This window comes from Panthera uncia, chromosome C2 (assembly GCF_023721935.1).
Source record: "Panthera uncia isolate 11264 chromosome C2, Puncia_PCG_1.0, whole genome shotgun sequence".
Classification (NCBI taxonomy): domain Eukaryota; kingdom Metazoa; phylum Chordata; class Mammalia; order Carnivora; family Felidae; genus Panthera; species Panthera uncia.
This window is the reverse complement of record NC_064810.1, coordinates 23,826,796-23,846,373: the sequence shown is the minus strand read 5'-3', so window position 1 is coordinate 23,846,373 and position 19,578 is coordinate 23,826,796. Positions and strand designations below refer to the sequence as shown.

Sequence of the window (19,578 nt, the reverse complement as noted above, 5' to 3'; positions counted from 1 at the left end):
CCCATCACCCACTTAAGCCATCCCCCCACCCACCTCCCTTCCAGCAACCCTCAGTTTGTTTTCTGTATTTAAGAGTCTTTTATGGTTTGCCTCCCTCTCTGTTTTTATCTTATTTTTTCTTCCTCTTCCCTTCCCCTATGTTCATCTGTTAAGTTTCTCAAATTCCACATATGAGTGAAATTATATGATATCTGTCTTTCCCTGACTTATAACTTTTGCTCAAATTTTAACAATCTCATATCTGTATGCCAAAATCCTTGTTAAAATGTAGCTCCAATACACAGTTTAACAGTGCTTTTCCATGGGTATATCTGGACATTTTTATCAACAGAATAATTAAAGTCATGGTATTATGATTAGCCAAAGGTCTTTCTAGCAGAGCACTGATGAAGTCTGATTTAGCATATCATAACAAATGGCTTTCCAGAGACAGGAATAAAACACAATGATTTTTGTTCATGAAAGAGCTAACACCATATGCTAAAATGTCAAAATATAATCCAGAAAATTCAGGGTCTGTTAGAAGGCTTCCACTAATGACAACACTATGACAGGGTCTCCAGATAGATATACAGAGAAGGAACATTCAAGATGTGGTGGAAACCTCAGTTAACAGGGAAACAAAGCCTTGGAGCATAGAATACATCTAACAAAAACGGGGAACAGGGTAACAATGGCTATTCCTAAAGGACCACGGTTTCTCTGTATGGACCCAAACTCCCTACAAAATAAAATGTGCCTTAATTATTGCTTATTTAAAATTATACTTTTACAGAGCTGTTTAGTACCTGACACAGAGAAACAATCACATAGGGAAGCATTTGTTGGAGGTTTAACATGAAATCACACAAATAAAATTTGTATAAACAGAAATCCACATCGAGTCATGACACACAAAAGACAAAGTAAATACATAGAAAACTAATTGGCGGCTATCAGCAGTTGGACACAGTTGTGTCAGTTGTGTCTTGTACACGAGAAAGTCTTTTACAAAATAATCATTTTAGATCAACAGAAGGCCAGTCTTCACTGTCATCCTGCAAGATGGGTTACTTGAGCAAGCTCCTCTTGTTTTCTCCAACATCCTCCTTTAGTATGGCTGGTAATTGTTTTGGTGATCGCCACCCTCTCTAGACGCCTTGCCCTAAGTGTCTATTGGCCACTGTAGTCTGCATATCCCTGTCCATATCCATAGTTCCCATAGTTATACCCAATATAATCCTAGTGGCCCTAGCCACAATAGTTTTGATTACCACCATAGGCACTACTGTAATTTCCATGTCTTTGATCATAATAGTTATTAAATCCTTGGTTCCAGTGTTGGTGCTGACTTCATCCATGAGAAGGCTTCTAGCACCACCTTGACCATTAGCTGCAGCCCCTCTTCCTCCTTCTTCTTGTTGCTGTTGCTGCTATATACCTCTTTGGGTTGTGCAATTGATTTCACACTTCCCAGAACCAAATCGATGATATCTGCTTTCTAACAGTTTCTTCACTGGCTCTTTGTCAGTACATGTGATAAAACAAAATCCTCTTCTTTCATTTGTTTTCATAGCTGTGGGAACATCAATATTTTCAATCTCTCTAAAGTCTCTGAAACATTTTTAAATTTGTTCTTCAGAAGTATCTGAGCTCAATCCACCCACAGAAACCTTTTTAGGGGGACTTCTTTTTCTTTTAAATCTTTAGCCTTGGGGCACCTAGGTGATTCAGTCAATGAAACGACTGACCCTTGATTTCAGCTCAGGTCATGACCTCATGGTTCATGGGATCTGGCCCCACGTTGGGCTCTGTGCTGATAGTGCGGAGCCTGCTTGGGATTCTCTCTCTCCCTCTCTTTCTGTTCTCCCCTACTCTTGTGCACATGCTCTCTTTCTCTTTCTCTTTCTCAAAATAAATAAATAAACATTTTCCAAAAGGTTTTAGACCTTTTGGGATCTATCAATTTCCCATCCAGTTTGTTTCTTTCAGTGCCAAAACTTTATCAACACTCGTAGCGTCTTTGAAAAGCACAAATCCAAATCCTCTTGATCTTCCAGTCACTGGGTCTGTTTTAACTGTGCAGTCTACAACTTCTCCAAATTGAGACAAATATTCAGTCAGGTCTTTCTTGCCTGTGTCGCAATAAACATTTTACTGTCATTCTGCTGGCATTGATCTTGTATCCCTCTGCAAATTCCTCTATACTGATGTATTCATTCATGTTCTCCGTGGTGGCTGAGTTGTCCACTGCGGGTGCCGGCCACGCGGTCCAGGTCAGGCTGCAACAGCAGCTGTGGAGCCTTGTATGGAGCTAGGTTTAAAATGGCGGTGAAACTACGGACATACCACCCTGAACGCGCCCGAACTCGTCTAAAATGGTGGTGAAAGAGTTGTAGCTACTTTTATGAAAGATTATTTTCATTGTTTTATAAAAAAGAAACAGGTTGAGTAATGAATACATTAAGATAACTTTTGACAATCTAATAGATTGAAAGTGGTGACTGGATTTAAGGGGACTGTATGTAGTATTTTGGTTGGACTTATTTTCCCATCTTAGGATGACTCCCAAACTTCAATATTATGTCCAAATCCAAAAGCCTCCTGGATAACGTACATCTTAATGAGGGAGGAGAACATTGACTTACACCCTACCTAGCACATTTGTCTTCTAAAAATAAAATATTTTAAACATTTTTATCTTTCTTCCTGACCCCTCCTTCTGTATCTCCTGCCACATCTTTTCATTGGCTACTCATCAATCATCTCTGGAGTTTTTAATTAACCTGGTTCAAGTAACTGTCCCACACTTCCCATAATACTGCACTGAGCACTCCGCAAACTACAAGTATCAACACTTTCAAGCAGAAGAAATGAAGCAAAACAGGTCATTTTCCCCAACTAATGTTTTTCTTCTAGCATGTTCTTTGGGATTTTTAGTTCATCTATCTCTAGAGAACTGCAGTGTAATGCCCTAAAATATATAATTCATACTTCTAGAGACTAACATACAGTAGATTGATAAATGTGTAACAATAAGCTCGGTAAACAACAAGAAAAAACCCTGATTGTAACATTTGCCCATTTCTATGGTCTGATTATGCATCCCTGCTATGACGACTTTTGAACTACCAATGTGATATTATGATGTTATTGAATGTAAAGTTAGAAGAAATGTGTTGTAGTACACTATTATGTATTTCCCCCGTATAGATTAAATAGACAAAATAACCTCAAGACCATACATGACAGTAAAATATAGTAAAATAATTAGGATGCTGTTTTCAGCCTTTATTACCTTTTAAAAATAATTCGAGTAAGTTTATATAGCTTAACTTTCAAGGACAGCTGTATTTAATAACCAACTTGTAAAAACAGCTTTCATTATCCAGCACATGCTGGATCTAGCATACCACTGGTAGTAGATGTTTTTCATACCTTTTGCTTGTTTTCATTAAGTATCTGAAATGAACAGGCTATCACTTGGTTTTAGTGATTGAGCATTTTGAACAAAATGAAAATTGATTTAAACATTTACTACCTTCCTTTAAATTGACAAAAGAAAAAGCAGTGCCTAGAAAGAAAAAAAAAGCTGTGCCTAACAGACCTAGAAAATTTCTTGGCCCTTCCTCTATAGTGTCTATTTCATTTATGTTATTTTCATGTAAATATATTCATGAATTCCTTTTTAAAAATGTGAAACTGTATGAAATGAAAAGATAATGAAAGCAAGGGATTGCACTGTTAATTTATCTAGTAATTTCAGCTTGGATTAAACTCTTCTTGACAGTTGCCTCTCACCTGTTTTATTTGTGGAAATGAAGAGGACAAAAGTCAGGTGCCTTTCTTGGAGATGTGTACACATTGCTGAGTTCAATACAAAAGACACAGTGATAAAAGTGCTCGAAGTTTTAAAACCTTGAAGTGGAATGATATTTCTTGATTCATTTAAGATTACATTCTAAGATTCATTGTACAATTCACTCTAAGATTACACTATAGACAGGCTGCTGCTTTTTTGGGAAATTTGCTATGAGCCATTATATTCCACTATGGCTCATTCTCTTGGCCCTCTCTGGATAGATTAGCAATGGACACCTTTCCAAGTTGGCTCATTGTCGTATGTTTCCCTGAATTTGCAACTGGGACCAATTAGCCAGTTCACAAGGCTGGAATTATAACACATAACCTCAATATCAATACAGATAGACAGATTTGTCATGGGGTCTAGAGAAGCAAAGGCATTTCTAGAAGGGGAAATAAATAGATAAATAGGGAAACAGGGAGAAAAGAGAAAGGCTAAGAGCTTTACAATGCTTGATTTCAGTTTCTTCCTAAATTTCCATGCATTTCTGCTTTGGGCTTCTATGAGGCATATTTAAGTTAGTTCTGTTATATATTTGAAAAGCACTGAATAACATATAAAGTTTAAGAGTATCTGTATTTCTGGCTCTGTTCATGTCAAAATGAACTACAGTGTCATTGATCTCTGCAGAAATGCACCGGTATGCATTTCATCCTGGTTCACTAATCCAGGTACAAGAATTTTAAAACAAGGAAAGAAACACAATACACTTTTAAATACATAGATTAGATGTGTTCTGGAAAGCAGTAAGAAAGTAACAAGGGAGTACCCTGTGTGTACCCCAGAAATAACGAATTCCCTGATCTCAGGATTACTCTTTGTGTTTTCCAGGCAGTATTTAGCCAGTGAGTCAGTTAATTAACATTTACGAGCTGACAGGTAATACAGAAGGGTCAGAATGCAGAACATCATGTCTTCCCTGTACACAATCGGTTAAGTCTTGGGAAACAGTTACAAACACATGGACAAAGAGTTTGTAATAATAATAAACATAGCTCTTGACTCTTATTCTCTGTGGGTCATGCTATTCTTTTTCATCTTCAAATCCATTATTCTTCTCTATTTAAGGTATCTGTGCATTAAGACTAATATCCTTGAGGAGATAAAAGCCAAATGCAAAAGCAGATTTGATCACAAGTTACGCAGATGGTGGTGATTTGATTAGGAATTTGAGCACTGGGCTGTCATCTGCAATCTCTGTAGGACTTGACTTTTTCCCTCTCCTGTTGTGTTGTTGGACCACTTGTGGTGAATGATAGTTCAAAAAAATACAGTTTGGTCAATACTGTAGTGATATACAACTCCCGATTTTTAAAATTCAATTTTCATTTTTCTTGTCTTCTCAACAAAATTATCAGTCACTTTTTCTTTCTAGCTTCCATCACAGTATAATTCTTGTATATAATAATTTACAATTATCTAACATGCTGCCATCTGCCTTTGTGGAAGAAAACTCTTTAATGCTTATCTGCTGAGAGTTATGAAATTATACTGATGATAATGTCTACATCAATCCATTATCTGTAGGTATTCTCTATAAGTGAGAAAGTGAAAATAAATTAACAGGAACAAAATGGTATATTGCACCTTTCAGACATGAGATTTCCATAAAGAAATGGGTTAAAGTCATAAGAACTTAGTAAGTGAAAAGGCAATATAGAACATTCTTATTTTCATACAATTACTTACTGAATCCTTAACCTGACTTAAAAAAAATTATATTAGCATATATTTGAGAAAACATATTTGTAATTGATTCTATAATCTAGAAAATAATTTGCAGATACTATAATTTATATGGAACTGATAAATTATAGCAAAAATTTTAAAAATTTATAATGGGTAAATATATGATAATGTTCAATTTTCTTATATATCCACAGCTTAATTATTATACTCTATATTTTAATAATTTAAAAATAAGGATTTCACTGTTAAAATTTGCAAACTGGCTCTTGCCTTCAATCTAAGATCATGACCTTAACTATACTTTTAGAATATATTCTTGGTCATATGCCTATCTGTGTTTCAAGGTGGTGTCTTCTAAAAGTAATGTGGCCTCTTAGTTTCAGGAATAGTGCTCCTTATGTTCATAAAATATCTTAGCATCCTACAAAGATGTTGCATTCATAATCACTACGGCGCACAGGAATGCTTTCTAAGCACCTTCACCATCCTTGATGTGTTATCAAACTGAACCAATGATTATTGAAAAATGATTATTTCCTTCAAGATACCACCCTATTCAATTTGATAACTTATATTCTCATTGGTTCTTAGAGAAGTTTTAGCAGCATTACCTTTATGCAAATCATTTCTCACCATTTCTAAAGGGCCAGAGCTCTCTGCGTCGCCTTTAACCATTCCAATGGGTCCTGTAACATCACTGCTAATTTTGAATGCTTTGCCTTTCTTTAGTAAGAAAGAACATCTTATGAAATGCAGAGTCCAAAAGTGGTTGTATTAGCTATGTATTGCAGCATAATAATATTGCCATAAATTTGGAAGCTTAAAATAACACCTATATATTGTCTTACTCTTTCTGCAAGTCAAGAGTCTTGTCTTTGGTTAGCTGGATACTCTGCTTTAGGGTCTTAAACAGGCAATCAAGATGATGGTTAAGGCTGCAGTTTGCAGCCTCTTACGAGGTCTGACTGGGGAGAACCTACTTCCAAACACACATGGTTGTTGACAGAATTCACTTCTTTTCAGGCTACTGGACTGAGATCTGATTTTTCTTGCTGATTTCTGGCTACCCTCAGCTCTTTGACTTTTGATCTGAACATAGAAGCTTGCTTCTCCCAGGCCAGCAAGGAAGAGTTTCTTCCCAATATGGGTGTTGCAGTTTTATCAACATAATCATGTATATGCGGTCACATATACCCTATCAACTTTGCCATATTCTATCAGATTAAAGCTAGTCACAGGTCTGCCACTCTCAAGGGGAAGTCATAGCATAAAGATGTGAATACCAGGAGGTAAGAATCATAGAGTTTACCTTACAACCTGTGTCTCACAAAGAACCTCATTCTCAAAAAGCTAGCTGAAAATCTACTATTTGGCCATATCACCTTCTCCTCAAGTTTGTCAACCTCTTAGGTTGTTGGCTGGGTTCATTGTGAGAAGATTGCATTGCCTGAAAGTTCACACAGCTAACCTCTGGAACATCTTGTAACATGGGATAATTCCTGTGAGGATATTGTTCTACAAATGTATTTATTTTTATTCTCGTTACTTTACAGTGGACAGATATCAGAACCTATCTGTGGTGACAGAATCAAACTATATTCAACATGTCTTCCTCATCAGATATTACTTCAGTGACTTACACTTTTCAGTTAAAACGGCTTTTTTCTTCATTTGGGGAACAGATGTGAACCATCTGTTTTTAATCAAAAATCCATATTAAATTACACCTTTAATTCTAGTGATAAGTAGGGAAACATCTTAAATGCAATTTGACTTGTGTATATGATTTCTTCATTAGATTTACCTCCTTTTAAATATGTCAAAACCTCATTATCTTGAATGCTGATGATGTGATGAAGAGATTAAGATTCTGCACACTGTATAAACTATGCAGAGCTATAGGAGCAAATCTGAATTACAAAAGCATGTGTTGAGAGGATCATTAAGTAATTTGGTCCATTTAACATTATATGCCCATGTGACTATTCCATACTTTGATACTTTTATATCTTGAAGCAAGAATAGATTTAAAACAACTTTTGAAACTATTATTCGTTTATCTTACTTTTGCCTATGTATCTCCTTCAAAAGTCATGGGTAAAAAAATCAGAAATCTTTAGGTATCTAATCCACATAATCTTCAAACAAAGATTTACCTTTGTTACCTTTGTTAAAGATTACCTTTAAAAGGTAAAGGAAATGCTTTTGTATGATGTGAAGAGTTTTATATTCTCTTCTATTTTTATGGGCAAAGTCACGGCCATGGAGGGAGAGCTTACCCTAAATGATTGAAAGCTTTTCCACCAAAGAGGTAATTTACCTTCTAATATCAGACACTCTAGACTATTACAGGCTCTTATCACAAAAATGTCTTCATCATTTAGGACGTAATGGAGGGAGATTCCTCTCCCCACTCATTGGATACAATGTCAGTACAGCTCTGTACTACCACAATTCCGGAGACACAAGTGAGAGAAAAAAACAAAGAGAAAGCAGATTAATGCAGCTGTGACAATTTCCCTTTTGGCAGTTTATGGTTCCGTCTGGGGAAAACACTGTTGTCTTTTTGATGCTACCTGTATAGTCTTGCTTTGCGGACATATTCACAGTCCGTTTCACAGCCCTGACTTGGCCCCAGAAACTCATATCTTTCCAAATCAGAGGCAAAAAGTCTTAGCAAGACTTTATCCATAATAGATGCAAACTTAAATTCTACCCAAATCACGTATATTTTTCTTTTGCTTTCATTAAAAAAAAATCATGTTAACAACATAGCGTATTCCAAAACATTCAAAGCACTGACTTTAGATAAAAAAGTAAGTTGAAAGAGATGATCTTTAGGACTGGAGCAGTAAATGTTGTAATAGTTTCAGATGTGTAGTTAGCTAGAACCAGCTGAATGTGTGCACGATCATCAGGCTTCAGGGGAAGCACCAAAAGAAAGTCTGCATGGGATGTGTGGCTCAACCAAGCAAGCAGACACTGGATTGATTTCCCTTACAGGCCAGAAAATCAGGAGAGACAACTCTGTGTAATGCCAAAGCCCAAGGAGCAGACAGGCAGAAAGACCTCACAACGTTAGTTATGATGAGTGAGTGATTAAGAGTGGTGTCAGTTATGAAACTGTTGCTCGTAATGCTGCCAAATGCTGAGAAAAGTTACCAGACAATGAGCCCACAGGCATAGAGAGACATCAGACTTCCAAATGCCTCCTTACTAAATAGATAAAGGCTATTAAAACCGTGCCAAATCTGACTTGTGCTCCTATCTGGTACAGAGGGGAGGGCTGGGGACAGCTTAATGGAGAGCTGGAAAACACACAACTCACTGGAAGATAAGAAATAACAATGCACGTGGCAGGAAAAAAAACACAGAAGATAATAGTAATAAGATAAGATAAGATGATAAGATAAAATAAAATAAAATAAAATAAATTAAATTAAAATAAAATAAAAAACAGTGTGCATGTTTATTGAGTAGAAACTACATGGCAGGGCTCCCTCTAACACTGGAGATGCATCCAAGTCCTGGCTTCTCACACTCAGGTGGAAGATCACAGACCATCAACAAAACAACTAAGTCAGTTATGCTGTGTCAGAAGAGAGTGCATTTCAGAAGAAAACTGAAGTAGACAAAGAAAATAGCCAGATGATTTGCATTTGTGGGGCTTAGGGATAGGATTGGATTTTCAACAGAGCTGTAGGCGTGGCCTCCTTGATAAGGTAACACAGAGCAAGCAAAGTGGCCAGGTTTCTGGAAATACAGTGGAACAGGCCAAGGGAGCAGCACTTGGCAAATGTCCTGAGAGCAGAACATGCCTGGGGAGGGAGCGGTGGCAACAGAGGCTCTGCTCTGAGATCCCACCTGGTGCATGCCAGAACAGCAAGAGCCCAGTGTGGCTGGTGGAGAATGAGTGAACTGGGGAGTCACAGGGATGGGGTCAGAGATATTAAGAGAAGCGAGTACAGATCATCGTGGCCCTCTTAAGCCATTGTTAGAACTGAGAGTTTGTTGTCTGAGAAATGAGAAAACATCGAAGTGCTTGAGAAGAAAAGTGAAATGATATGACATATGTTTAAGTCTCACGCCAGCTGCTATATTGGATGATTTTTTTTTTTCTTTTCAGAGCCTCCTAAACTTTCTGTATTGTTCTATATTGTGTTTAATTATAATTAAAATTAAGCTTTCATTCCTTTTTTTTTCCCTTAAGGCTAGTGCCAAGAACTGGAACAAAAACTTCACCATTTTTGGGGACTCCAATAGAAAGTGTGGAAATAGTAAGACATTATCATTATAAAGTAACAGCAGCACTTACAAAAAGATAGGGCTATGGTAGTGGTCAAGTAAATGTTATATAAGTTTGGAATTGTATATATATCAATGTATTTTATTATTAATATATTATACTATATAAGTTATTAATATATATTATTAATATATAGAAGTATATTTTGCTGATGTGTGTGTGTGTGTGTGTGTGTGTGTGTTTGCGTATCACCCTCTGGCAGCAGTAATTATTCAAATTATAAGCAATCTTTTGCAGAGAAGATAAGGAAGGGATATGGACTCAACCTATTACCTGAAAAAGGAAAAACTGTCAGGGATGCTCATCACACTCCTCCCACAGTCTTGAAATCCACAGAACACCCCTCAAGTCACTGTTTTGCTCTTTTGTATTATTGTTGTTCTGGAAAGCATGTGGAAGTCACAGGCTGTTATCATAGTCCATTGTGCTGAGGCAAGATTCTTCTGGAACTTTTGCATTCCCACCCAAAATGCAGATTATCTGTGAGGACAAACCAGGAGTGCATGGAATTCTTGCGAATTACCTGAGTCGTCTGTCTCCAACTAAAATTATCCCTGCTTTCTTTTAATGTTTCCATCCTCACAATACTAAATCCAGCACTGCATGGCCACATGTTGGTTGAGTTATAGTTGAGTATCTTGGCAAAGCCATAATGTCTGTCCTACTTAAGTTGTCAGTGTTTTTACTGAATAGTGAGTTCATATGTGGGTCATTACATAAGTAAAAATAAATGAACTAACCAACAGGTAAGTAACAGAGGGCTATGTTTGGACCCAGGAATGACAGGATGTCATAAACTAAAGATTATACTTAATTCTCTCCTGTGTAATTGAGGTCTATTCAAGAAAAAATGTTAAAAAACATTAAAAGTTAGGAAAAACCATTTGTTTGGCCTCAGCTATTTGGTGCACTGGACATTCTTCCCCATCATCATTAAAAGAATCTCAAAGAGCTCCCAGTCAGTATTCTCTAATTAAAAAAATAAAGTGAAAATTTTAATTAGAATGAAATTCATTTTGAAAATCAAGTTTATTTTTTATTCTGTGGTTTCTTTTATTAAAATAGTCTCAGGGGTGCCTGGGTGGCTCAGTCAGATAAGTGGCTGACTCTGGATTTCTGCTCAGGTCATGATCTCATGGTTCATGGGTTCAAGCTCTGTGTTGGGCTCTGATTCTGACAGCGTGAAGCCTGCTTGGGATTCTCTCTCTCCCTCTCTCTCTCTCTCTGTCTGCCTCTCCCTCACTCAAGTATTCTCTTTCTCCTCTCTCAAAAATAAACTTAAAGAACATTTTCAAAGATGAAAGACAATCTCTGAAAAAATGAAAGCAGTTACTTTTGCCCACATTATACTCTCCCTGGACATGTAAATTTATTAAAGTCAGTCAGGAATTAGGTAGCAGTGCTTTTTAATAAATAAGAAATCCAAGCCTGTCAAATAAATTTATAAATTGTCATTAATATTAATTGAGTAAATTGACTAGCATTAATTGACTAAATTAAGTGTGAGTTTTTAAAATAATAAAGATTATACTTTTCCACTTTCATTCCAATCTTATGTGGGTATAGTCAGAGTCTAATCAATTCTCACATGTCACCCTCAGTGAAGATTTCTGAAAAAATTGTATGTCTGTGAAAGTTCTATTTTTGGTAATTACAAATGGAAAATGAGTATCCAGTTTGTGAATTTAAGGGCACTGTCATGAGAGAGTGAAAGTAACATGCTTCAACTGGTTAGCAAGTAATTTCCTCAAGATTTTCCTCAGCCGCTGGTGTTACTAAACACTTTCTTGTTCAGAAAACTAAAGCAGTTGAGGCAAAACGAATGAAGCCCTAATTTCAACTGAGAAAGGCTCACAGGTAAATCTCATGTGGTCTGTGCTTCTGAGGTAATAACCCTGTGGGTGATGAACAGGTTGCCTGGCCTCCCAAATCAGATTATAAGAACAGAAGAGGAATCGCTGAAAGGGGAATCTGTTTCTTCACACGCTGCCCTGCTTTGGTATGCAGTCACTGGGTTCTAAAGATGCTTTAAGACTTTATTAAAGAATGAATACCTGAAAATGGAAGCCAATGAACATCCAAATCATGTTCTGAGAGAAGTCAGTAAGACTTGCCAATTGCCAGCCTGCTATTCTTGTTTTCAGCTTTATTGAAGCTGAGAAATATGATTAAGAAACTTAAAAGTGCACGAGGTGGTGATATGATAAATGCATACATTCTGAAAGGATTCCTCTCATCTGGATAATTAATGCATCCATCACCTCATATATTTACCCCCTCTTTTTTTTTTTTTTTGATTAAGAACATTCAAGCTCTACTCTTTTAGCAAATTTCAATTATACAATGCAGCCTTATCAGCTAGAATAGCCTTGTTCTACACTAGAGCCTCAGACCTTATTTATCTTACAACTGAAAGTTGGTACCCTTTTCCAACCTTTCCCTGTGTCCCCCACTTCCATCCCCCTGGCAACTGCTTCTATCCAGTCATCAGTCAGCATCACAGGAAAAATGCATAGGTTGTAAGTGATGCTTCCTTCATGAAAAACGGTGGGAAAATTGGTTAATGGAGTGAGTGCTGTTACAGGTTTCTTATTTACTGTACATTTATTAAAAAAAATAGAACTCATTTATTTTTTTATTTTTTTGTGTGTGGAACTAGGTCTTAGGTAGCCATTTACATTAAACCATGTGAGAAGGTTGTGGAAGGTTGGGAACAACTGCTTCATTTGAGCCTTATTTCTCTATCCATTGTCTCCAACAAGAATGGACCATTTTCTCCAACAAGAATGGACCATGTACCAAAAAGAAACGATTTTGTTGGTAGGGTATTGAGTTACATCTTCACAGTATTCTCCACATGCGTATACCATATGTGTTCTTCTGGAGAATCCTCCAACATCCTTGTGGAAACCACACGAATCGGAGCACACTTCATGCTGCTGAAATCCCTGAACTGCTTGGAGAATGGCGGATGACTTTTCCTCTGAAGTATGTATACTGCTTACATTTTATGTTGCTAGAATTTTACTGGGAAGAGAGAAACTCCCTTGGGTAGCTTGGGAGGTAGAGAAGGGAAAAATGAAAGAAATTCTAGCAACATTCAAAGGACATTATATCTCCTTTGGCACTTAGTTTTAAAGGTTTTATAAATGTTTTCCTCATTACTTTTTCATAATTCATATCTTTCTTTCTTCCATTTCCTTTTACAATGACTAGATATTTCTATTTCTTTCTATATCTATCTCTATCTGTCTCTCTATTATCTATCTGTCTATCTATCTATCTATCTATCTATTTCCAGAGTCTTTCTGAGAGAGAGAGAGAGAAAGAGAAATGGAGAGGGGGAGAGAAGAAACAGACTTCTTTGAGGCAGGGCAAAAAAGAGAAGAGAAAACTTGCTTACTTATTTATCTGTCAAACTCTGGTCTCAGTTTTGGTGGAGTCATCACTGCCCCAAATTTTCTTTTCTAAGTATCCTAGAGTCAGTCTCACCTAGAAATTCTCCCCCTAGAAATTCTCTTCTTCAGATGGTTTTGTTTTTTTGCCATAAGTCTAAGGAAACACCCTTTTCCTTGTCATGCACTAATGAAAATTGTCTCCTCTCATGGGTCAGTGAATGATAATTTCAGTTGCTAAGAGACAGATGCTACTCCAAAGAGTTAAGTAATAGGAAACAGGGTCTTTTTATTTTATATTTAAGATAGTTATGTGATATTAGCCACCATAATTTCTTAACCTTCTGCTCTTTAAATAACTTTCCTTGAATTCTTTTTTTTTTTCCCAGAAATATTAGCAGTGAAGGAGCTCTTCCTCGCTCAGTAATTCTACCACCTCCTAGTCTTTAAAGACACACCCCCAGAGAGGTTTATTCACAGTCAAGTACAGAAGACATTGCGTATTACTGTCTAGCCTCAGGCCCACTGAACAGCTGCACTTCTCCATACCTGACATGACTGACACTAGGATTTCATCCATAGCATTGCTTATTTTCTTTTTCAGAGCTCTGATAATCAGTCTCTTTTATTTCTGCAATCAAAACCTTTATAAATAGCAAGCATGCAAAACTTCTCATAATATAGAATTAGATATAAAAACTAAAAAAAAAAAAACCTCATGAATTTTTCCTGCCCATTGATGTAACATACTTAAATAATTTCTTGAGAAATTAGATGTATATGATACTACACAAGGGTGAGTCATTATGTCCGTCACTCTTCCTGATGAAGGAAGGATCTTCACAGGCAGGTGGCAATGTAGCCTTGAACAGTAATACATGGTTTTCTAAAGGTCCCTTACTATCTCCTCCTCTTATATCCTGCTTACTCATTAAATCATATATTTTTATTTGAATTATTTTTTAAGTTTATTTATTTTGAAAGAGAGAGAGAGAGAGAGAGAGAGAGCATGCACAAGTGGGGGGAGGGGCAGAGAAAGAGGGAGAGATTGAGAATCCCAAGCAGGCTCCATGCTGTAAGCATGGAGATCTTACACAGAGCCCGACGTGGGGCTCAAATTCATGAACCGTGAGATCACGACCTGAGCTGAAACCAGGAGTCGGACGTTTAACCAACTGAGCCACCCAGGCGCCCCTCGAATCATTTTTTTTTTTAATTTTTATTAGGAAGACCTAACTCATATACTGAGCAAGGACAAAGTACAATTATTCTTTTTGCCTATCTTTCTATAATGATCTCGTGATCCTTAGTTATTTTTCTTCAGCTTAAAAGGGTCACCTCTATTTCTGCTGTGGCAGAACATGGATATGTTACAGTGCTGTAGACCTTTGAGTTATAACTTACTTTTATGTGATTTCCACGTTGGTCTGAATGCTCTCTGGGAAGAAATTCTTTAGAACAATGTGAAAACAAGATCTCTCATATTACCTTTCTTACAGGCTTAATCAATTCATTTTTTTTTCTATGAAAACATTAGAGATTCTTCTTGGTTATTGTAAAATATTCCTATTATAATGTTTTTTGAAATGCCAGGAATATTTAAAATGCAATAAAAAGGTACTTGCTTTGTAGAAAGTGTTTGAGTAGGAAAATATAAGAAAATATAATGATGTTTAAGATGAAGACGTAAATCATCTATTCAACATTTTGTTCTGAGTAGCAGGTTTTAAGATGAAGATAGATACATATGAAATGTTATCAATGACAAAGACAGCAAAACACAGTATTTTTAGTATGTATTTATAATTTTTTATTGGGAATAATATATCCAAAACATAGTATTTTTGAGTGAAGTCGTGTTTTATTTAAAGCTTCCAGGTATGTCTTTTCTCATATTGGGTTAGTTCCCAGGTTTGTTAGTACTTCAATCATAGTGAATGACTAAAAGGAAGAAGCTAAAACAGTACATGCCGATCTAAAGGGAGTTGTCCAACTATAACATTAGCCCATCAGGAAGTGGATAAAATTATAAATTATAGTCTGCAAGGGAGGGGTTCTCTTTGAACTTAATTTGAGCAAATACTTATATTTAGAGTGTCTATCGGGAAAAGGGTCTTATGCTACCATTCATTGCTAGGCAGCAGGTACCCTGCAAGTCAATAGATTACAGAATTGTGGGTCCCAGTGGTTCAACAAAGATAGATCGAGAGTACTACCAAAATGAAGATTGACAAGGAACACAAGCCAGTTTTTTAAAGAGCAGGCTGGAAACAACTAGTCCGTCTCATGAGGGATCTGGCAACCTTGTATTTGCGTAGCATGTACTGCAAGATTAGAAGAATAAAACAAATGGAAGCCTAGGCTGAAGGCATACAATAGGGAGGAAAAACGTCAAAACTTGGAGATAGATGTTAGTTAGAGGCATAATGGCAATCAAGACATGGCCATGGTATGTACCATATCTAGAATTCATTTGGATATTGTTTTAAATATCTGTTGAAGTTTATATATCCATGAATATGAAAAAAATGCAATATTTTTTTTCAGTTAGCAGAAATATCTTTATATGTCTTAAAAGCCAAGAAAATGCAATATCCAACTGTGTGTTCAACCTTTAAGTTGCATATTTCAGTTAGAAGAAAGAGAATTAGATAATTTGAGCCTTAAGGACAATGATCTTTCAAGCTCTTAAACCTATTCAGAAAGGTCTCAGTATGACAATCTAGTAGATGAAAAACACTCTGGGTGTCTGTTGCCCTGGCCTCAGACCTGGCCAAAATCTCTGCTTGTAATATCCTGTTAAATTGGATGGGGATGGCCTTCCTTGAATGAGTAAGGCTCTTTTAACATTGGAATGATTTAGAATTAAGTATATACATCATTAAGAAAATAAATGTCCTTGTACTCATATTTGTGAGTTAAGAAACTGTGCATATTTGATCTTTTTATACTCTTGTAATGTTTCAGAGAATTATGCCCATTAAAGAATCAACTATGTAGCTCCAATTTGCAGGTGCAATTAAAGAATTGATTTAAACTTAGGATGTTAAATTAAGCTCTTCCTAAATTTGTTCAGACCATTATAATATTTTGAGAATATAAAGGTCACCATATTTAGTCATAAAATTTCATTAGTTAAAAGGGAAATCAAACATATTAGGTTTATAATACAGTTTAGAATCTCTGGTGATATTAAGTGAGCAAATGGATAACACTTTACTCTGAAACCTCTCAAAGGTGAATAACATCTTATACAGTTAAAATAGAATTAAGTATCTGTTTTATGAATTAAGTTTAATAAATTAAAACATATCTTAAGGGTCTAATACACTAAAACATATCTTAAGGGTCCTTTGCTTGCATAAATCATCCCTATAGATCTTTTAAAAACTCATATATATCATCAATGGAAAGATACAAAATTTGGTGCATATTTCTGGGGTGAAGGTATTTCTGAAAAACAAATATCATGTTTCTGGCATCTAGCTGGAAGATGAGATATCAGTTTTCTGATAATTTTCTGATAGCTTTTGATATCAAATAATAGTAGGAATGAATCTGCAATTATGATAATATATAAGGATCTGGGAAAGGCAAATTTCTATAACCACCCCCTCCACACACACATATACACACACATTCTCTTCTTGGGTCTTTTCAATTCTTTAGTCAATAAAATGAAAAGGGCATAACCTCCCACATAGATATCTCTGCTATTATTATTTCTGGTTAGATGAAAGGGAAATACAAACTAGAGAAGACTTTATAGAAACTTTAATATATCTTTATCTTTAATAACTAAAACAAGTATCTTTAATAACTAAAACAAATGTCTTAAATAATTAAAATTACCCTGCATTTGTTTAGTGAAAATATATATTGTTCAATAGAAATAGTGAGTAATGGCTTCCCTTTACATTTTCACCTGCAAGTCATTAATTCTTTTATCTGAATAATGTAAAGTCTCTGATTTAAAATAATTGTATATTGGGACGCCTGGGTGGCTCAGTTGGTTGAGCATCTGACTTCAGCTCAGCTCATGATCTCGCAGTTTGTGAGTTCGAGCCCCGCGTCGGGCTCTGTGCTGACAACTCAGAGCCTGGAGCCTGCTTCCGAGTCTGTGTCTCCATCTCTTTCTGCCTCTCCCCTGCTCATTCTCTGCCTCTCTCTCTGTCAAAAATAAATAAACTTATAAAATAAAATAAAATAAAATAAAATAAAATAAAATAAAATAATTGTATATTTTCTAGATGAACATTAACATGGAAAAACAAGTTTCAAAATCTTTTAAGGTAATATTATAACTATGCTTTAAAATACAGCTTCTATATATTCTATTTTTGACCTGTTTCTCTTAATTACAAATGTTTTTATGATAATATTTTTAATGTTTCCACATAATCCAAAGAGAAAAATAGAAAAAAAATTCTTTAGTAAAAATGTTGTCAGTTTTGAGTAAGTAAAGCATAACTAAAAGTGACTTAAGTGTGTTGTTCAGACCTTTAGTAGTTATAAAACTAAAAATAGTTTAACCTAAAACTTCAAATATAAGCTAATTTGAAAGTAAAAATAAAATAAAACATGGTATTTTCATGATTTTTTTAGTAGAAGAGTAATTTTTAGACATTTAGCTATCTATTTGAATTTATAACCCTTTTAAAAATGTCTATTTAGTGCCCTTGAGTTGATTTTTCCATTTTTTGCATCAGCCTACTTTCTTTTAGCCTAGTATGCTAATATATTCTCTCTCAATCTTTTTCAAAAATCTTTAAAATGTGTTTATTATGCACTGCTAATTTGAGAAATAGAATGATTGAAAAAATCATTTATAAGTTATACAAACTTATACATGACAAGTGGCTGATATTTACTGTCTTTTCCCTAAATTCATTATTCCTGAATTTTTCATTCATACACAAATAGAGGGAGAGCAGGAAAGTGACAGGGATTTCTCAAGTTCTTCTATTACACATAGAAATCAAGTTTATGGTTCCAAGCAGTAGCCTAAGTCAAATAGGAAAAGTCTAGATGTCATTCAGAATATCTCTCTTTTACATTTTCATGTTAAATCAAAACGAAATACAACTCAACACCAACAATGAAAAGAAAGCACATTCAATATACAAATAGAAGCCATAATTATCAACCTATCATATATACCAGTCAGTTGTAAATTTTAATTGTAAAGAAATTACTTTTGAGCTAATATATATGCTGCTGTATTAACACTAAAATCTATATTTTCAGTAGGAATAATACCTGTGAAACTCAGAAGACTACATAGGCACTATCTCATTTTTTTTTTTGATACCATAATTGTGATATATGAAGGACAAGTTATTTTCACCATCCTGAGGATAGGAGAACAAAGGTGCAAAACCAGATTTTTGTCCAGGTGACTAAGGAAATAATTACACAATTAGAAATTTTCATCATTGGGCGGCTGTGTGGCTCAGTCAGGTGAGCGTCCAACTCTTGATTTCAGCTCAAGTCATAATCTCACAGTTAGTGGGATCTAGCCCCACATGGAGCCCTGCATGGAGCCCCACATGGGGCTTTGCACTGAGTGTGGAGCCTGCTTGGCATTCTCTCTCTTTCCCTCTGTCTCTGCTTCCTCTGCTCGCATGCATGTGTGTGCACTCTCTCTCTCTCCAAAATAAGTAAATAAACTTAAAAAGACAAATTCTCATCATAACTTGCACCCTCTGTATATACTTCATCTAGATAAAATAATATCTACCAGTATTATTTATGGATTATTTTCATTTACCCTGCCTTGCACCTTGCACTTTATATGAACCATCTTATTAAATTTTCACAGAAACTACTTAAGGGAATTACTCCTCTCATCCTCATTCTCCTGATGAGAAGCTGAGTACTGAAGGGTGGTACATGTCATCTAAGGTCAGTAGCGGTCATACGTGGCAGAGCCATCACCCAAGGCAGGCATTCCAGTGTCAAAACCTATGCATTTATTTAAACCCCTTGATTTTATAGACTGAATTCTGTGTCTCCAAATTCACATGTTTAAACCCTGAACTCCAATGTGACTGTATTTGGAGATATGGCCTTTAAGGAAATAATTAATGTTAAATTAAGTCCTAAGGGTGGGGACCTAGTCCAACAGGGCAGGTGTCTTTATAAAAAGAGGAAGAGATACAGGAAGACACATGTGTGGAGGGTACCTGTGCATGTGAGACACAATGAAAAGCTGGTCTCACCAGAAACCATCACTTTGGCACCTTGGTCTTGGACTTGGAGCCTGCAGAACTGTGGAAAAATAAATTTATTTTCTTTCAGACATCCAGTCTGTGGTATTCTGTTAGGGCAGTCTGAGCAGGCTC

The 19,578-nt window shown here is 35.8% G+C and overlaps 1 pseudogene; it reads right to left on the bottom strand.

The window, feature by feature from the left end:
* Positions 1–1,090: 1,090 nt before the first annotated feature.
* Positions 1,091–19,578, bottom strand: part of LOC125921522 (heterogeneous nuclear ribonucleoprotein D-like) — a 190,027-nt pseudogene continuing 171,539 nt past the window's right edge.